Below are 19,886 nucleotides of genomic sequence, written 5' to 3'. Positions count from 1 at the left end.
TGTAGAATGGTGTAATACTGCCGTATCGTGAATGCTCTCTAGGCCTGATACTGGGTCAAAGGTGTATTTGGCTTCTAGGGTTTTAGGAAAAACTAGTTTAAGCTTCTGATATCCCAGCATATTTGGATTTGTAGCTGAATCCTTTCTAGATGTATTAAATAACTAACAAAACAAGGCCATTTCTTCTTTAAAAAAAAAAAAATTTGATACTGTGGTATGTAGGGGTAAAATGGCGTGGTATCTGGGATTTTCTTTAAACTACTTCAGCAAAAGGGGAAAAGGAGATGATAGATGAAGAAAATGACAATCTAGATAGGAATTACATTTGTGTGGTGAGTAGATGGGAGTTCATTTTACTACTCTCTAACATTGGTGTATGTTTGGATTTTTTCTTTTTGAATGTTACTTTATTATAATAATAATTTTAAATTAAAAGCAAAAATCTGAACAAACAATGCCTAGAGTCCTGAATCATTCTTGAGAACTGCAGGGTGTATTCCATCTTGGTGCATCTCAGTTTAACTCTAGACTCATGTCCTTAAAGCTTGCATGTTGGCTCTCAGCTTTGTTGTTTCCTTTTTAAAAAAAAAAAAAAAAGGTGTTGGCCGGGTGCAGTGATTCATGCCTATAATCCCAGTAGTTTGGGAGGCTGAGGTGAGTGGATCACCTGAGGGCAGATGTTCAAGACCAGCGTGCCCAACATGGTGAAACTCCGTCTCTACTAAAAATACAAAATTTAGCCGGTGTGGTGGCATGCCCCTGTAATCCTAGCTTACTCAGGAGGCTGAAGCAGGAGAATCACTTGAACCTAGGAGGCGGAAGTTGCAGTGAGCTGAGATCATGCTACTGAACTCCAGCCTGGGTGACAGAGCAAGACTCCATCTTGGGGAAGAAAAAAAAAGTGTTTTTTTAGCAAGGCATGATGTCATGTGCCTATAGTCCCAGCTATTAGGGAAGGTGACCCAGGACAGAGGCTACAATAAGCTATGATTGTGCCACTGCACTGTAGCCTGGGTGACAGAGCAAGATTCTATCTCTAAAAAAAAAATAATAATACATTTTTAAAATGTTTTTTTAGAAAGTCCAACTAAACCAAGTGAGATGTCCTGTGGTCCAGAGCAATGGGACACAGCCAGAAATTTCAGGATGGTTCTTGACTTCATATCTCATCTCTAAGTTTCTGGGAACACAGTATCTTCGTGGTAGTGGTAGCTTACTTTCTATTTGCGGTGGACATGTGTTGCTTTTGCTGTCCAGGATTTACACTGTTTCCCGTGATAAAAATCCCTAGTTTCCATTTGCGGATCCACCCTAGCCCCATTCTCAGTCCATGATGAGGCTGATTCTACCTGTGGATTTGGGGATGGACTTTAAGATCAAGACTAAGTCAATCAGATTATCCCATTCCCCCAGCCACTGACTTTTTCATAGATAGGCACCTGACCTAAATCAGGCCAATCAGGGTGAAGGGAGGTTCAGGTCTTAGACTTGAACCTATGTTTGTGCTGCCAGGAAGTGAACTCTCTTTCTCATGTGATTTGGTATTGGGTTAATGTGTTCTTGCAGGGCTTGAAGCCATCATGGATAGCCTGACAATGAATTAAACACAGCAGAAAGTAGCAATATAGCCAATGGATGTGAAAAGAAGATAGGTTCTAAAAACATCATGTGAGCTCTGAGCAGCTACCCTTGAAGACGGTCCCTGTCCTTTCTGTTATGTGAGCCAATAAATTACCTGAGGAGAGCTGACTAATCCATAGCTTAATTGCTTCCTCTTATAATTAAGCCACACTGTAGAGTCAGATGGCTTAATAATATAGCACTTTCTAAGGTTTGCATGCCAAAAGAAGATGCATAAAAACTTAAAGCTTAATTCTTACTTATCACAATACATGAAAGAATTCTGGAACTGTGGCTTCATGGTCATTAAATTCTGTGATTAATTCAACCAATATTGCATGACTATTTTGTGACTGTGCTAAGTGCTGATTCTAGCAAGATAAGGGCAGCTCAGCAATGGAAAATAAATGCAGCCTCTAAATGTTCTAATTTGCTCAATTGACATATCTAGTTCTTTTCAAAATTTTTGTAATGAAACATTTTAAGAGCATTTCAGTAACATAACTCTTACTAATCAGACTCCCTCCTAGATATTTGGGCGTCCAAGTGACATACTCAGGCTAGGTTTTTAAGAACAGGGGCGGGAATTTGAGTCAGAAATTCTATGGCTGCTAAGTCTAGAAACAATGAAGATCCCAAAGACAGCTTCCAAAAAGAAAGCTGAGAACAAGCAACACAACCCCACCACAGCAAACAATATGAGGGGACTGTACATAGCGTAAGAGAAAAATAAAAGGGAGTCAGAGGAGAAACCAGGAGTAACTGGCTGTAACAGAAGATGGAAGGAGATGGAAAACTTCTGAGACCCTGGTTACTACATCTTCAATTAATACTTGGGAAAGGGCTATGGAAGTGCTAAGCTGTTTCAGACAGATAGAAAAATATTGGAGAGCCATTTAAAAATGTTTACTACTTCAGTGAAAAAATGTATTCATCTAAATGAAAATCAAAGGTAATAGGAAGAGGAAGAGAACCCACAGATTTTTTTCTTTTTTTTATTTCTTGAGACCAAGTTTTGCTCTTGTTGCCCAGACTGGAGTGCAACCTCCGCCTCCCGGGTTCAAGTGATTCTCCTGCCTCAGCCTCCTGAGTAGCTGGGATTATAGGAATTCACCACCACACCCAGCTAATTTTTGTATTTTTAGTAGAGATGGGGCTTCTTCATATTGTTCAGACTGGTCTTGAACTCCCCACCTCAGGTGATCCACCCTCCTCGGCCTCCCAAAGTGATGGGATTATAGGCGTGAGCCACCATGCCCAGCCTCGGATTTCTTATCTATAACATACTTCTGCTTCTTTAGATGGAAATGGCAAATTAACCACACCATTCCAACATCCTTCTAATATGCAATTCAGTACTGCAGAAGCTAGAACGCTAAATTCATATTTTTTCTACATTCCCCTGCAGCAAGAGCTCTAGAATCAGGACCCACCAATTAAACGAAATCATGTGAGATCTGAAAGGTAGAAGGGATATGATAGCAATCACCCTGCTGCCCTCTCTGTATGTTTAGGGAGGAGAGATGCTGGCTTTGTCTGCAGCAGAGTTCCAGTGTCCTAACACTACCACTGTGAGGCTATTGTGGTGAGTTCTTCTATTCTACAGTTCCATGGCAGCCTCCTGATTCCTCATCTTCATGATCAAGTAGCAGCTAAAATGTTAGGCCAGTTTATCAGTATTATTCTGGGAGTCACTCCTGCAAGCCCAATATTGAGCTGATTACTCCAATTTAATGAGGACCTAATTCCCTATATTTAAATCTCTTTCTTTGTAATAGATCTAGAATGATTTCTGCTTCCTGAAACTAAACCCTGAAGCATTTGACTTTCTAAAGCATTATAGATATGTGATAATAAACAAGTCAAACCAAAGATGCATCTCATTTACAGGGAGGTGTCAGTTGGACACAAAAAAATATTACTTGGCGTCAGATTCACCAGGTTTGAAATGATGGAGAAAATACTAAGTGCAGCCAGAGAGAAAGGTCGGGTTACCCACAAAGGGAAGCCGATCAGACTCACAGCAGATCTCTCAGCAGAAACCCTATAAGCCAGAAGAGAGCGGGGGCCAATATTCAACATCCTTAAAGAAAAGAACTTTCAACTCAGAATCTCCTATCCAGCCAAACTAAGCTTCACAAGTGAAGGAAAAATAAAATCCTTTGTGAACATGCAAGTACTCAGAGATTTCGTCACCACCAGGCCAGCTTTACAAGAGCTCCTGAAAGAGGCTCTACACATATAAAGGAACAACCAGTACCAGCCACTCCAAAAACATGCCAAATGGTAAAGAGAATCAACACAATGAAGAATCTGCATCAACTAATGGGCAAAACAGCCAGCTAGCACCAAAACGGCAGTATCAAATTCACACATAACAATATTAACCCTAAATGCAAATAGGCTAAATGCCCCAATCAAAAGACACAGACTGGCAAATTGGATAAAAAGCCAAAACCCATTGGTGTGCTGTATCCAGGAAACCCATCTCACATGCAAGGATACACAAAGGCTCAAAATAAAGGGATGGAGGAATATTTACCAAGCAAATGGAGAGCAAAAAAAAGCAGGAGTTGCAATTCTCATCTCTGATAAATTACACTTTAAAGCAACAAAGATCAAAAGAGACAAAGAAGGACATTACGTAATGGTAAAAGGATCAATGCAACAAGAAGAGCTAACGATCCTAAATATATATGCACCCAATACAGGAGCACCCAGATACATAAGGCAAGTTCTTAATGACTTACAAAGAGACTTAGACTCCCACACAATTATAGTGGGAGACTTTAACACCCCATTGTCAATATTAGACAGATCAACCAGACAGAAAATTAACAAGGATATCCAGGACTTGAACTCAGACCTGGGCCAAGCAAACCTAATAGACATTTACAGAACTCTCCACCCCAAATCCACAGAATATACATTCTTCTCAGCACCACATCACACCTACTCTAAAATTGACCACATAATTGGGAGTAAATCACTCCTCAGCAAATGCAAAAGAACGGAAATCGTAACAAACGGTCTCTCAGACCACAATGCAATCAAGTTAGAACTCAGAATTCAAAAACTAACCCATAACCGCACAGCTTCATGGAAACTGAACAACTTGCTCTTGATTGTTGACTGGATAAACAATGAAATGAAGACAGAAATAAAGATGTTCTTTGAAACCAACGAGAATGAAGACACAACATACCAGAATCTCTGGGACACATTTAAAGCAGTCTCTAGAGGAAAATATATAGCAATAAGTGCCCACATGAGAAGCAAGGAGAGACCAAAAATTGACACCCTATTGTCAAAATTGAAAGAGCTAGAGGAGCAAGATCAAAAAAACTCAAAGTCTAGCAGAAGACAAGAAATAGCTAAGATCAGAGCAGAACAGAAGGAGACAGAGACACAAAAAACCCTTCAAAAAATCAATAAATCCAGGAGCTGGTTTTTTGAAAAGATCAACAAAATAGACAGACCACTAGCCAGATTAATAAAAAAGAAAAGAGAGAATAACCAAATTGATGCAATAAAAAACGATAAAGGGGATATCACCACAGATTCCACAGAAATTCAAACCATCGTCAGAGATTATTACAAACAACTCTATGCACATAAACTAGCAAACCTGGAAGAAATGGATAAATTCCTGGACACTTGCCTCCACCCAAGCCTACACCAGAAAGAAGCCGAAACCCTAAACAGACCCATAACAAGGTCTAAAGTTGAGGCAGCAATTAAGAGCTTATCACCCAAAAAACGCCCAGGTTCAGACGGTTTCACAGCCGAATTCTACCAGACATACAAAGAGGAGCTGGTACCATTCCTTCTGAAACTATTCCAAACAATACAAAAAGAGGGAATTCTTCCCAAATCATTTTAGGAGACCAACATCATCCTGATTCCAAAACCCGGCAGAGACTCAACAAGAAAAGAAAACTTCAGGCCAATATCCATGATGAACATAGATGCAAAAATCTTCAATAAAATACTGACAAGCCGATTGCAACAGCGCATCAAAAAGCTTATCCACCATGATCAAGTAGGCTTCATCCCGGGGATGCAAGGCTGGTTCAACATACGCAAGTCTACAAAGGTAATTCACCACATAAACAGAACCAAAGACAAAAACCATATGATTATCTCAATTGATACAGAGAAGGCCTTTGACAAAATTCAACAGCCCTTTATGCTAAACACCCTCAATAAGCTAGGTATTGACGGAACGTATCTCAAAATAATAAAAGCTATTTCTGACAAACCAACAGCCAATATCATACTGAATGGGCAAAAACTGGAAGCATTCCCCTTGAAATCTGGCACTAGACAAGGATGCCCTCTCTCACCACTGCTATTCAATACAGTACTAGAAGTTCTAGCCAGAACAATCAGGCAAGAAAAAGAAACAAAGGGTATACAAATAGGAAAGGAGGAAATCAAATTGTCTCTATTTGCAGACGACATGATTGTATATCTAGAAGACCCCATCGTCTCAGCCCAAAATCTCCTGAAACTGATAAGCAACTTCAGCAAAGTCTCAGGATACAAAATCAATGTGCAAAAATCACATGCATTCCTATACACCAATAACAGACTTAAAGAGAGCCAAATCAAGAACGAACTTCCATTCCCAATTGCCACAAAGAGAATAAAATACCTAGGAATACAACTAACAAGGAACATAAAGGACCTCTTCAAGGAGAACTACAAGCCACTGCTCAACGAAATAAGAGAGGACACAAGCAGATGGCGAAACATTCCATGTTCATGGTTAGGAAGAATCAATATCATGAAAATGGCCATACTGCCCAAAGTAATTTACAGATTCAACACTATCCCCATCAAGCTACCAATGACCTTCTTCACAGAACTGGAAAAAACCACCTTAAACTTCATATGGAACCAAAAGAGAGCCCACATAGCCAAGTCAACTCTAAGCAAAAAGAACAAAGCAGAAGGCATCACACTACCGGACTTCAAACTATACTACAAGGCTACAGTAATCAAAACAACATGGTACTGGTACCAAAACAGAGATATAGACCAATGGAACAGAACAGAGGTCTCGGAGGCAACACAACATATCTACAATCATCTGATCTTTGACAAACCTGACAAAAACAAGCAATGGGGAAAGGATTCCCTGTTTAATAAATGGTGTTGGGAAAACTGGCTAGCCATGTGCACAAAGCAGAAACTGGACCCCTTCCTGACACCTTACACTAAAATTAACTCCAGATGGATTAAAGACTTAAACATAAGACCTAACACCATAAAAACCCTAGAAGAAAATCTAGGCAAAACCATTCAGGACATAGGTGTAGGCAAGGGCTTCATGACCAAAACACCAAACGCATTGACAACAAAAGCCAAAATAGACAAATGGGACCTAATCAAACTCCACAGCTTCTGCACAGCAAAAGAAACAGTCATTAGAGTGAATCGGCAACCAACAGAATGGGAAAAAATTTTTGCAGTTTACCCATCTGACAAAGGGCTGATACCCAGAATTTACAAAGAACTAAAACAGATTTACAAGAAAAATACAAGCCGGGCCAGGCGCGGTGGCTCACGCCTGTAATCCCAGCACTTTGGGAGGCCGAGGCGGGTGGATCACAAGGTCAAGAGATTGAGACCATCCTGGTCAACAAGGTGAAACCCCGTCTCTCCTAAAAATACAAAAATTAGCTGGGCATGGTGGCACGTGCCTGTGATCCCAGCTACTCAGGAGGCTGAGGCAGGAGAATTGCTTGAACCCAGGAGGCGGAGGTTGCGGTGAGCCGAGATCGTGCCATTGCACTACAGCCTAGGTAACAAGAGCGAAACGCCGTCTCAAAAAAAAAAACAAAAAACAAGCCCATCCAAAAGTGAGCAAAGGATATGAACAGATACTTTACAAAAGAAGACATACATGAGGCCAACAAACATATGAAAAAATGCTCATCATCACTGGGTCATTAGAGAAATGCAAATCAAAACTACATTGAGATCCATCTCACGCCAGTTAGAATGGCGATCATTAAAAAATCTGGAGACAACAGATGCTGGAGAGGATGTGGAGAATTAGGAACACTTTTACACTGTTGGTGGGAGTGTAAATTAGTTCAACCATTGTGGAAGACAGTGTGGCAATTCCTCAAGGACCTAGAAATAGAAATTCCATTTGACCCAGCAATCCCATTACTGGGTATATATCCAAAGGATTATAAATCGTTCTACTATAACGACACATGCACAATGTTCATTGCAGCACTGTTTACAATAGCAAAGACCTGGAACCAACCCAAATGCCCATCGATGATAGACTGGACAGGGAAAATGTGGCACATATACACCATGGAATATTATGCAGTCATCAAAAACGATGAGTTTGTGTCCTTTGTAGGGACATGGATGAACCTGGAAACCATCATTCTCAGCAAACTGACAGAAGAGCAGAAGATCAAACCGCATGTTCTCACTCATAGGCGGGTGTTGAACAATGAGAACACATGGACACAGGGAAGGGAGCACTACACACTGGGGTCAGTTGGGGGGAAATAGGTGAGAGATGGTGGGGGATGAGGAGCTGGGGAGAGATAGCAAGGGAAGAGATGCCAGGTGTAGGTGACGGGGAGGAAGGCAGCAAATCACACTGCCACGTGTGTACCTATGCAACAACCTTGCATGTTCTTCACATGTACCCCAAAACCTAAAATGCAATAAAATAAATAAATGGGGAAAAAATATTACTTGGAAAAAGCATTGGGGTATATGCAAGTGAGCAAAGTGACAGAGCATATAAATCTCTGAAGCAGCCAATAGCAAGACTGTGTTACTGTCCTCAGGTAGACAAGTTTCTATGGGGCAAACTTCCATAATGCCAAGCCATTCGTTTAGCAGTGTTAGTCAAGTTAATGAGGTCACTGGTACTCACTTGTTTTCATTTCCCCATTGTAGGTACTGAGGCCCAATGTGAAACATTAATGAATTGAATAGGTCGCCCAATACAATGGTCTGGTCAAGATGGAGCTGTTTGTAAAAGGTTATGAATCAGATTAAAATCCTCATTTGTCAGAACCAGGGAGGCAATGCTCTTCCCTTAGCCACAGATCTCTCCACAGTTTTCAGAGAACTGTTATAGAACTGTTATAATAATTATTAGAAAGCATTACCAATCAGAATATGCAGATCATTACCTGTTTCTTTCATAAAAAGCACAGCAAGGAATAAAAAACCATAAAATGCTATCCTGGGAAAAGGATGGGCTTGAAGGTAAATACGAAAGTTGAACTTAACATTCTCTAATGCCCCTGGAGGGAAGGTAATTCAGCTAATATTGGTATTTGTTAGGATTTAATTAAAAACCTCTATCACTTTTCAGTGCCACAATTATGAGGTAAGGGCTTTTTCTTCCTTCAATGGAGTCAGGCTGGGAGCTCCAGCTCTATCCTGTGTTTAGCACTAACTTAGGGTCTTATACTCCCAAAAGACCTGGGAGTCCACTCCCATGGAACTGCCCATGGAACTCCCAAAATGACTCCAGCAAATTTCCAATGCAGGATCTATGTGCAAGCTGCAGTGGCCTTTGAAAAACTGAAAGTCAGAGAAACTTGAGGAGCAGAGGGTTATTATGATTATTCATTGTTTGTGAATAGTTGTTTTTTTTTTTGTTTGTTTTTGTTTTAAGATAGGGGTCTCCTCTGTGATCCAGGCTGGAGTGCAGTGGCATAATCATAGCTCACTGCAGCCTTGACCTCCTGGGCTCAAATGATTCTCCTGCCTCAGTCTCCTGAGTAGCTGGGAGCACAGGAGCACATCACCATGCCTGGCTAATATTTAAATTTTTTGTAGAGAAGGGATCTCACTATGTTGCCCACAGTTGAATAATTATTAAATGCATTTTATACTTGGAGAAGATGGTACTGAAATAATCCATTTGCATTTTCACTGAATGACATGTAAACATTTTAGTATTATACATATGCTAATACTACAAAAAATTGCTGATACCTTTTTTTAAGTGAGCATATCTACTTTTCATTTGTGAGAACCCTAGAAGAAAAAGTGTTACCAAACACAAAATGACCCCCAAATTCTCCACTTTAATGAATAAAAGCTAACAAAGTAGCCTGCATTCCTATTACTTAGTTCCTCTAAATGTCTATCCCCTTATTAACAACACTGCTTTATTAAAATGACTGTCTCATATAGCATTTCTGCAACAAGGTAGCATGGCAATCAAGCTCAAATCCATACTCCACATCTCTGTATGTATGGTTCCCCGCTAAACTATCATCATTGATCTAGCTGGGAAGACGTAATAAAGTTTAAAAAGAAGCACACCTTATGGGTAAAGAGCTACCAAAACAAAACAAAGGGTATATTTTGTCATAAAATGCCACATGTGAGTATATTATTTAAGCACTTTAGAGTATATTATTCCACCAACATAAAATTAATTATTGACGTGTGTAGGTGTACAAAATGTATTTACAGGCCAAGCACAGTGGCTCACACCTATAATCCCAGCACTTTGGGAGGCCAAGGCAGGTGAATCACTTGAGGTCAGGAGATCGAGATCAGCCTGACCAACATCATAAAAACTCATCTCTACTAAAAACATGAAAATTAGTCAGGCATGGTGATGCACACCTGTAATCCAGCTACTCTGGAGGCTGAGGTGCAATAATCGCTTAAACTTAGCAGGTGGAGGTTACAGTGAGCCAAGATTGCAGAGTGAGACTGTCTCAAAAAAATTTTTTTAAAAAAATGGTGCATGCCTGCAATCCCAGCTACTCTGGAGGCTGAGGCAGGAGAATTGCTTGAACCTGGGAGGCAGAGGTTGCGGTGAGCCAAGATTGCGCCATTGTACTCCAGCCTGGGCGAGAGAGCGAGACTCCGTCTCAAAGAAAAAAGAAAAGAAAAAGAAAAAGAAAACATATATATATATATATATATATATATATATATATATTTACATATAGTGGCCAGGCACGGTGACTCATACCTGTAATACCAGCACTTTGGGAGGCCAACGCAGGCAGATCATGTGGTTGGGAGTTCGAGACCAGCCTGATCAGCATAGTGAAATCCTGTCTCTACTAAAAATACAAAAATTAGCCAGGTATGGTGGCGCTTGCCTATAATTGCAGCTACTCAGGAGGCTGAGGCAGGAGAATCACTTGAACCCGGGAGGTGGAGATTGCAGTGAGCCAAGATTGCGCCACCGCACTCCAGTCTGGGTGACAGAGCGAGACTCTGTCTCCAAAAAAAAAATATATATATATATGTATATATATATATACATATATATGTATATATATATATATAAATGTTAACTTTGCAAAGCAAAAAGTAAATAAAATAAACATTAACCATTCACAACTCTATTTCAAAATATATAATAAAAGAGCATGGCATTTGCATTACTGTTTATCACCTATGTGTATATCAGATTTGCAAGTGATTCTGCAGTCTTGCACAGTGGGAGTTCCTAGGCCTGTGAGATATCTGATTCCTGTGCTCTGCAACAGATCTAGCTCCTGCACCCAGCAGAGCTCAGGGTCATTCTTAGGTCATAGTGGTTAAAGATGGCTGTCAATTCACTGCTTAGGCTAGGTTTCAAGTCTCCTTTATCTCTATTACATTGATGAGTCCTGTGGTAGCTTAAGAAATTAATCATATTATCAATATGCATCTTAATGTTTTGTTGTATAGCACCAAAGTAACTGTATTAAAAGCTCAGTGTGCTGTATGTGAAAGTCAGCTACACTTTAAAAACTAAGAACTGGAACAAATATATTTGAATAAACAGTTATGGTTCTATGCTGTACTACAAATTTTTTAAAGGGGAGTTAAAATAAAAGGTTGAAACCAGCTGATTCTTCCTCTTCCCAGTGCAAAGATAATTATTATTCAGTCAAAAAATATGCAGTGAAAAAAAGTAAATGCATAAGAGACATTATAATCCTGAGAGTATCCACCTGGTGTTTTTATTTTGATGAATATCCTTTTGGATCCCCATGCCTATGCAACTTAATGTTCGTCACAATTCTTCATGGCAAAGGAAAAAGACAAGCCTTAATTGTAAATTTGTGCATGCTTTATTGCACAAATCAATGGCATGAACACATTTAACAGGATTGTCATTCCATTTAATTACTCTGATTTTGACAGGAACCTATTACAGATAAAATTGATAGCATGAGTAATAAGGACCACCAAAAAAAAAATCACTGCTTTCTGGCCAGGCACAGTGGCTTATTTCTGTAATCCCAGAACTTGGGAGGCCAAGGTGGGCAGATCACCTTAGATCAGGAGTTCAAGACCAGCCTGGCCAACATGGTGAAACCCCATCTTTACAACAACTACAAAAATTAGCTGGGCATGGTGACACTTGCCTGTAATCACAGCTACTTGAGAGGGTGAGGCAGGAGAGTAACTTGAACTCAGGAGGCAGAGGCTGCAGTGAGCCAAGATCGTGCCACTGTACTCCAGCCTGAGTAACAAAGTGAGACTCTGTCTCAAAAAAAAAGAAAAGAAAAAAAAATCACTGCTTTTTCTTCAAAGGGTAAGTATTCAGATCTTCTATATTCTCTATGGCTACATGCATTAGGTGAAGAAAAAAATAAAGCATATTAATAGGATAGCCATCCTCAAATTGCTTCCTTCCAAGCTGAGTTACGTTTATGATATGACATAACAGCGATGCCTGTTCATTTTTTTTAGAATAACTGGGTTAGATCTGTGACATCAAGAAAAGCAACAAATGAATAAGTAGGCAAGTGGACAAAAATAGAGAAAAGAAAAGCACTTGCCCAAATCACCCTGTGTTAATTTCATGTGCTATTTCTCAGTTTTTTTCTAAGTGATATTTAAAGGTGTTCATTATACCTTTGCCTAAGACAGGTAATAAAAGCTCAGGAGCTGAGCACTAAGCTTAAGATATGTGCAGATAAACAGGAGGGATAAGAGGACTATGGTAAATAGTTGATCATTGCCAGAAATTTGAAACTGGCAGTAAGAGGAAGCCAGCAGCTCTATTCAACTGACAAAGTAGTGGTGTGGTACTTGGCATCCTGGCATGTGTAGCCAAATGGCAAGATGCCAAGTATTGGCTGGAATAGCATAAACTACTGATTTCTCTTCCACAAATTGAGGGAAGGAAGAGTTTTAGCAGCACAGCAACACTGTTTTATGTAGTCACATTAAACTGTCTGCTACTTGAGTTCCTTTTCCACATTCTAGTTTATAACTCACTTTTCTTTTCTTTTTTTTTTTTGAGATGAAATCCTGCTCTGTCGCCCAGGCTGGAATGCAGTGGCACAATCTCAGCTCACTGCAACTTCTGCCTCCTGGTGTCAAGAGATTCTCCTGCCTCAGCCTCCCGAGTAGCTGGGACTACAGGCACATGCCACCACGCCCGGCTAATTTATTGTTTTTTCAGTAGACGCGGGATTTCACCATGTTAGCTAGGGTAGTCTCCATCTCCTGACCTCATGATCCGCCTGCCTTGGCCTCCCAAAATACTGGGATTACAGGCGTGAGCCACCGTGCCTGGCCTCCTTTTTGGTCTTTTAAACTTGAAACTGTCATTCAAAATAAGCTCATATTTATTTGACTATTGATCAAATGGATATCATCAATAAAAATATTTTTCCAAATGATTCTATCCCAAGCTGCTTTTGTCTTTCAATTAAGAAAAGGTTTTGGCTGGGCACGGTGACTCACACCTGTAATCCCAGCACTTTGGGAGGCCGAGGCGGGCAGACCATAAGGTCAGGAGATAGAGACAAACCTGGCTAACATGATGAAACCCCGTCTCTACTAAAAATACAAAAAAAATTCGCCAGGTGTGGTGGCACGCATCTGTAGTTCCAGCTATTTGGGAGGCTGAGGCAGGAGAATCGCTTGAACCTAGGAGGTGGAGGTTGCAGTAAGCCAAGATCACACCACTGCACTCCAGCCTGGGCAACAGAACAAGACTCAGTCCCCCCCAAAAAAAAAGAAAGAAAAAGAAATGGTTGTATGCTATGCCAATAGGATAAGATATTCAGAGGATTAAGTCAATAGACTATAAATTATATGTAAAAAAAAAAATTAGGTCACACAACCTAAAAATAAATCTGTTGTGTCACACTACTCTGACACAACAGGTTTATTATTAAAGTAGGTAACTCCATAGCAATTCATATTAGTTTTTATAAAGTAAGAGACAGGGAGAGATCAATGATAACTTTGGCTTACTGCTGCTTTTAATGGTTCATTTATAATAGCTACTTATCTCCTATTACTTTAGCTTGCTATAATAATGCCAAAACAAGAAAAAAGATAATCACCATTATGGGAATATATATTTAATTCAAGTCTGACTGACTGTTCTTTAATCTGATTCATGTATTTGTAAAGTGGCCAGAAGTACTCTAAAATGCATAGTGATTCTTAGGTACACATAAAAACTCCATTATAGAGTCTATATTAGGTTTAGAGTAAAAAACATCTGGTAGTTTTGGCTTTATTTTCATAGGCATATTATTATTAGACAGACAACCACATTGCAGGGTACACTCAGAACCCACCAGCTCAAATTCAACTGCTACTATCAACATCAAGAATAACAGCCAAATCTTAAATGGACCTTTTATCCTCACTGTGTTTCCTGGAGACAGCTATCTTTGCAAATGAAAAGCAGATTTTTGCTCTACATGTGCACATGGATCCACATTCCATTCCTGGATTCTCTACAATTGCCTTGCCATTCTTGATGATTACTCCAATTGCAATGGAGATTTAATACAGGCTTCCAAAGGTCATCTCAAAGGAAGGAAGAATAAGCTCACTGATTTTGTTTAAGAAGGTTGAACATGGGCAGTCCTCACCAACCAATCCCCCATATATTTTCTTCTAAGGAAAGTGCTATTAAAGAAATATTAAATGATGGCCGGGCACGGTGGCTCATGCCTATAATCCCAGCACTTTGGGAGGCCGAGGCGTGTGGATCACAAGGTCAAGAGATCGAGACCATCCTGGTCAACAAGGTGAAAACCCTGTCTCTACTAAAAATACAAAAATTAGCTGGGTGTGGTGGCATGCACCTGTAGTCCCAGCTGCTTGGGAGGCTGAGGCAGGAGAATTGCTTGAACCCAGGAGGCGGAGGTTGTGGTGAGCCGAGATCGAGCCATTGCACTCCAGCCTGGTAACAAGAGTGAAACTCTGTCTCAATAAAAAAAATATATATATATATATTAAATGAGAGGATTGGGGTTATGGAATTAGGGAGGGGAGGCTCCCCAGTACCATCACTATGGTGGAATGGTAAATAAAGACCGGGTCTTCTTGGCAATATAAGGTGGCTCTACCACTGTTCATCCCTATTGGTTGCCTTGTTAAATCTCTGCCCAGAAACATAAGGAACCTGACTGATCACTCCTGATTCTCTTCTTCTCTGAATGAAACTATTGGTGGTGTACATGCAATTTCACTCCAGAATCAGTGGTTAAAGTATACCCTCCAAAAAGCTAAAGTTAATAAGACTGGCAATTCCAAGTGTTGGCAAGGATGTGGAATAACTGGAACTCTCAAACACTGATGGTGAGAGTATTAAATTGGTACAACTGGCTGGGTGTGGTGGCTCACGCCTGTAATCCCAGCACTTTGGGAGGCCAAGGTGGGTGGATCACCAGAGGTCAGGAGTTCAAGACAAGCCTGACCAATATGATGAAACCCTGTCTCTATTTTTTAAAAAAATGTAAAAATTAGCCAGGCATGGTGGCGGGCACCTATAGTCCCAGCTGCTCAGGAGGCTGAGACAGGAGAACTGCTTGAACCTGGGAGGCAGAGGTTCCAGTAAGCCAAGATCCTGCCACTGCACTCCAGCCTGGGTGACAAAGCAAGACTCCATCTCAAATTTAAAAATTAATAAATCGGTACAACCACTTTAGAAAGCTGTTTGGTGGCCTCTATGAAAACTAAACACATACCTAGCCTATGATCTAATAATTCCACTCTTAGGAATATAGCCAAGAGATATATATGGATATATATTCTCACCAAAAGACATTAACAAGCGTGTTCATAAAAGACTTACTCAAAGTCAGTTTAGTAGTATGTGCTGCTGCAGTCCCAGCTACTTAGGAGGCTGAGGTGGAATGATTACTTGAGCCCAGGAGATCAAGGCCAATCTGGGCAACATAGTGAAACTCCATTTCTTTTTTTTTTTTGAGATGGAGTTTCGCTCTCGTTACCCAGGCTGGAGAACAATGGCACGATCTTGGCCGCAACCTCCGCCTCCTGGGTTCAGGCAATTCTGCCTCAACCTCCTGAGTAGGTGGGATTACAGGCACGCGCCACAATGCCCAGCTAATCTTTTGTATTTTTAGTAGAGATGGGGCTTCACCATGTTGACCAGGATGGTCTCGATCTCTTGACCTCGTGATCCACCCGCCTCAGCCTCCCAAAGTGCTGGGATTACAGGCTTGAGCCACCGCGCCCGGCGTGAAACTCCATTTCTAAAGAGAAAAAGAAAACATTTGCTAAAAATAGCCAAAAATTAGAAACAACCAAAATGTCATCACAGTAAAAGAGATAAATGAAACACACTATGTTCATACAATGGAATAGTACAGAGTGATTTTTTTAAAGGATAAACTATTATTACTAGCTATAACATGAATAAATCTTACAGATATTACCTTAAAAAAGACACACAGTATCTACAGTATGAATCCACTTATATGAAATACAAAAATAGGAAAACTAATCCAGCAGTAAAAGTCAGAATAGTGGGGGTGAGGGGAGAGGGGTGGGAACTGACTGGAAAAGGGCATAAAAGAATCCTCTGGGGTGCCAGAAAAGCTCTATATCTTGATCTAGGTAATCAAGATACACATCAGATACACATCACATCAGGTATGATCAAGATACACATCAAATACAGGTATGTGATGAATCTTAAAAGCATTATAGAAAAAAGACGCAAAAGCCTATATGTAGTATGATTTCATTTTGGAAAGGGCAAAATTGTAGGGATAGACAATAGAGAAGTGGTTGCCAGAACATTTGCATAAAAGAAGGGAACTAACTACAAAGGATTACAAGCAAACTTTTGGGGATGATAGAAAGATCCATACCTTGATTGTGATTGTGGTTATCTGACTCTACAGTTATCTTACATTTGAAAGGATGATATCTTATCATAGCTCAATTATAATTCATTTCATACTTTGAAAATATTCAACCATCTATACACTTAAGATTAGTATACTTTAGCATTTTGCGAAGAGACGAAGACTGAGCAGTTGTGTCTGCATTGCCAACCTCGAGCAGCAGTCGGCTTCTGCACGTAGAACCCGGGAGTAGGAGACTCAGAATCAAATCTCTTCTCCCTCCTCTCTCCTGTGAGATTTTTTTGATCTTCAGCTACATTTTCGGCTTTGTGAGAAACCTTATCATCAAACACAACGGCCAGCAACGTTACCAACAAGACAGATCCTCGCTCCATGAACTCCCGTGTGTTCATTGGGAATCTAAACACTCTTGTGGTCAAGAAATCTGATGTGGAGGCAATCTTTTCGAAGTATGGCAAAATTGTGGGCTGCTCTGTTCATAAGCGCTTTGCGTTCGTTCAATATGTTAATGAGAGAAATGCCCGGGCTGCTGTAGCAGGAGAGGATGGCAGAATGATTGCTGGCCAGGTTTTAGATATTAACCTGGCTGCAGAGCCAAAAGTGAACCGAGGAAAAGCAGGTGTGAAACGATCTGCAGCGGAGATGTACGGCTCCTCTTTTGACTTGGACTATGACTTTCAACAGGATTATTATGATAGGATGTACAGTTACCCAGCACGTGTACCTCCTCCTCCTCCTATTGCTCGGGCTGTAGTGCCCTCGAAACGTCAGCGTGTATCAGGAAACACCTCACGAAGGGGCAAAAGTGGCTTCAATTCTAAGAGTGGACAGCGGGGATCTTCCAAGTCTGGAAAGTTGAAAGGAGATGACCTTCAGGCCATTAAGAAGGAACTGACCCAGATAAAACAAAAAGTGGATTCTTTCCTGGAAAACCTGGAAAAAATTGAAAAGGAACAGAGCAAACAAGCAGTAGAGATGAAGAATGATAAGTCAGAAGAGGAGCAGAGCAGCAGCTCCGTGAAGAAAGATGAGACTAATGTGAAGATGGAGTCTGAGGGGGGGTGCAGATGACTCTGCTGAGGAGGGGGACCTACTGGATGATGATGATAATGAAGATCGGGTGGATGACCAGCTGGAGTTGATCAAGGATGATGAAAAAGAGGCTGAGGAAGGAGAGGATGATAGAGACAGTGCCAATGGCGAGGATGACTCTTAAGCACATAGTGGGGTTTAGAAATCTTATCCCATTATTTCTTTACCTAGGCGCTTGTCTAAGATCAAATTTTTCACCAGATCCTCTCCCCTAGTATCTTCAGCACATGCTCACTGTTCTCCCCATCCTTGTCCTTCCCATGTTCATTAATTCATATTTCCCTGCGCCTAGTCCCATTTTCACTTCCTTTGACGCTCCTAGTAGTTTTTGTTAAGTCTTACCCTGTAATTTTTGCTTTTAATTTTGATACCTCTTTATGACTTAACAATAAAAAGGGTGTATGGTTTTTATCAACTGTCTCCAAAATAATCTCTTGTTATGAAGGGAGTACAGCTCTTTTCATTCATACATATGTTCAGTAGTTGCTTCCCTAACTGCAAAGGCAATCTCATTTAGTTGAGTAGCTCCTGAAAGCAGCTTTGAGTTAGAAGTATGTGTGTTACACCCCAACATTAGTGTGCTGTGTGGGGCAGTTCAACACAAATGTAACGATGTATTTTTGTGAATGAGAGTTGGCACGTCAAATGCGTCCTCTAGAAAAATAGTGTTATAGTCTTAAGATTTGTTTTCTAAAGTTGATACTGTGGGTTATTTTTGTGAACAGCCTGATGTTTGGGACCCTTTTTCTTCAAAATAAACAAGTCCTTATTAAACCAGGAATTTGGAGGGAAAAAAAAAAAAAAGGATTGGTATACTTTATGTACTTCCTATACTATGTGTATATTATACCTTAATTTTTAAAAGTTTGAAAGGTAAAGAAACAAAAAGAGGTTAAGTGGGTTGTAAGACACGCATTCCAGTCCAGACTTTGCCACTGGTTTGTTATGTATGTTTAATGCTTTAATTGTTGCTACTGAATAAAAATACAGTAAGTGCTAGGTCTGGAATTGGTGCTTAAATTCACATAATCTCACCTTGATCTAGAGAGGAGAAATTATCTATGAAATATCACACAGCTAGTCAGTTGTAAATGAAAACCTAGGACATCTGACTCTCAGATTCTAGTTCAATTCCAGTTCAAGGGAGATTTTTAAAAAGTCAAATGATGAGTTTGACTTTTTAAAAATCTCCCTTGAACTGGAATTTTCATCCAGTTGTGTAGTATTGGGCCTCTGTTTCCACATACAGTCATGTGCCGCATAAGATGTTTTGGTCAACAATAGACCACACATACAATGGTGGTCCTACAAGATTATAATGGAGCTGAAAAATTACTGTCACCTAGTGATGTCATAGCTGTCAAGATATAATGAAATTAATTTTTAAAAAATAAATTTAGTAGGCCAGGCACAGTGGCTCAGGCTTGTAATCCCAGAACTCTGGGAGGCCAAGGAGGGCAGATCGCCTGAGTTCAGGAGTTCAAGACCACCCTGGGCAACATGGTGAAACCCCATCTCTACTAAAATACAAAAAATTAGCTGTGAATGGTGGTACATGCCTGTAGTCCCAGCTACTCAGGAGGCTGAGGCATGAGAATCGCTTGAGCTTGGGAGGTGGAGGCTGCGCTGAGCCAAGGTCAGGCCACTACACTCCAGGGTGGGCTACAGAGTGAGACTCTACCTCAAAAACATGACAAAACCTGGTATCTACTAAAAATACAAAAATCAGCCAGGTGTGGTGGCACGTACCTGTAATCCCAGCTACTCAGGAGGCTGAGGCAGGAGAATCATTTGAATCCAGGAGATGGAGGTTGCAGTGGGCTGAGATCGTGTCATTGCACTACAGCTTGATCAAGAGTGAAACTCTGTTTCAAAAAATAAAGAACGAATTTTAAAACAAATAAATAAATTTAGTGTAAACTAAGTATACAATGACTTTTTGTTTTGTTTTATTTTTTAGCTTTTTTGAGACAGACTTTTGCTCTGTTACCCAGGCTGGAGTGCAGTGGCACAATCTTGGCTCACTGCAACCTCTGCCTCCCAGGTTCAAGTGATTCTCCTCCCTCA

At 40.4% G+C, this 19,886-nt stretch overlaps 1 pseudogene across 1 annotated transcript; it reads left to right on the top strand.

Moving 5' to 3' along the window:
* Window positions 1-16,874: 16,874 nt before the first annotated feature.
* LOC116557445 lies at window positions 16,875-18,608 on the top strand (annotated as a pseudogene). The gene has a single exon (XR_004271522.1). The product of XR_004271522.1 is annotated as a heterogeneous nuclear ribonucleoprotein C pseudogene (transcript).
* Window positions 18,609-19,886: the final 1,278 nt, after the last annotated feature.

Source organism: Sapajus apella, unplaced genomic scaffold (assembly GCF_009761245.1).
Source record: "Sapajus apella isolate SASKATOON/1434 unplaced genomic scaffold, GSC_monkey_1.0 scaffold19, whole genome shotgun sequence".
Taxonomy (NCBI): Eukaryota; Metazoa; Chordata; class Mammalia; order Primates; family Cebidae; genus Sapajus; species Sapajus apella.
Note: the sequence above shows the minus strand (reverse complement) of the source record. Positions and strands in the feature narration are given on the sequence as shown.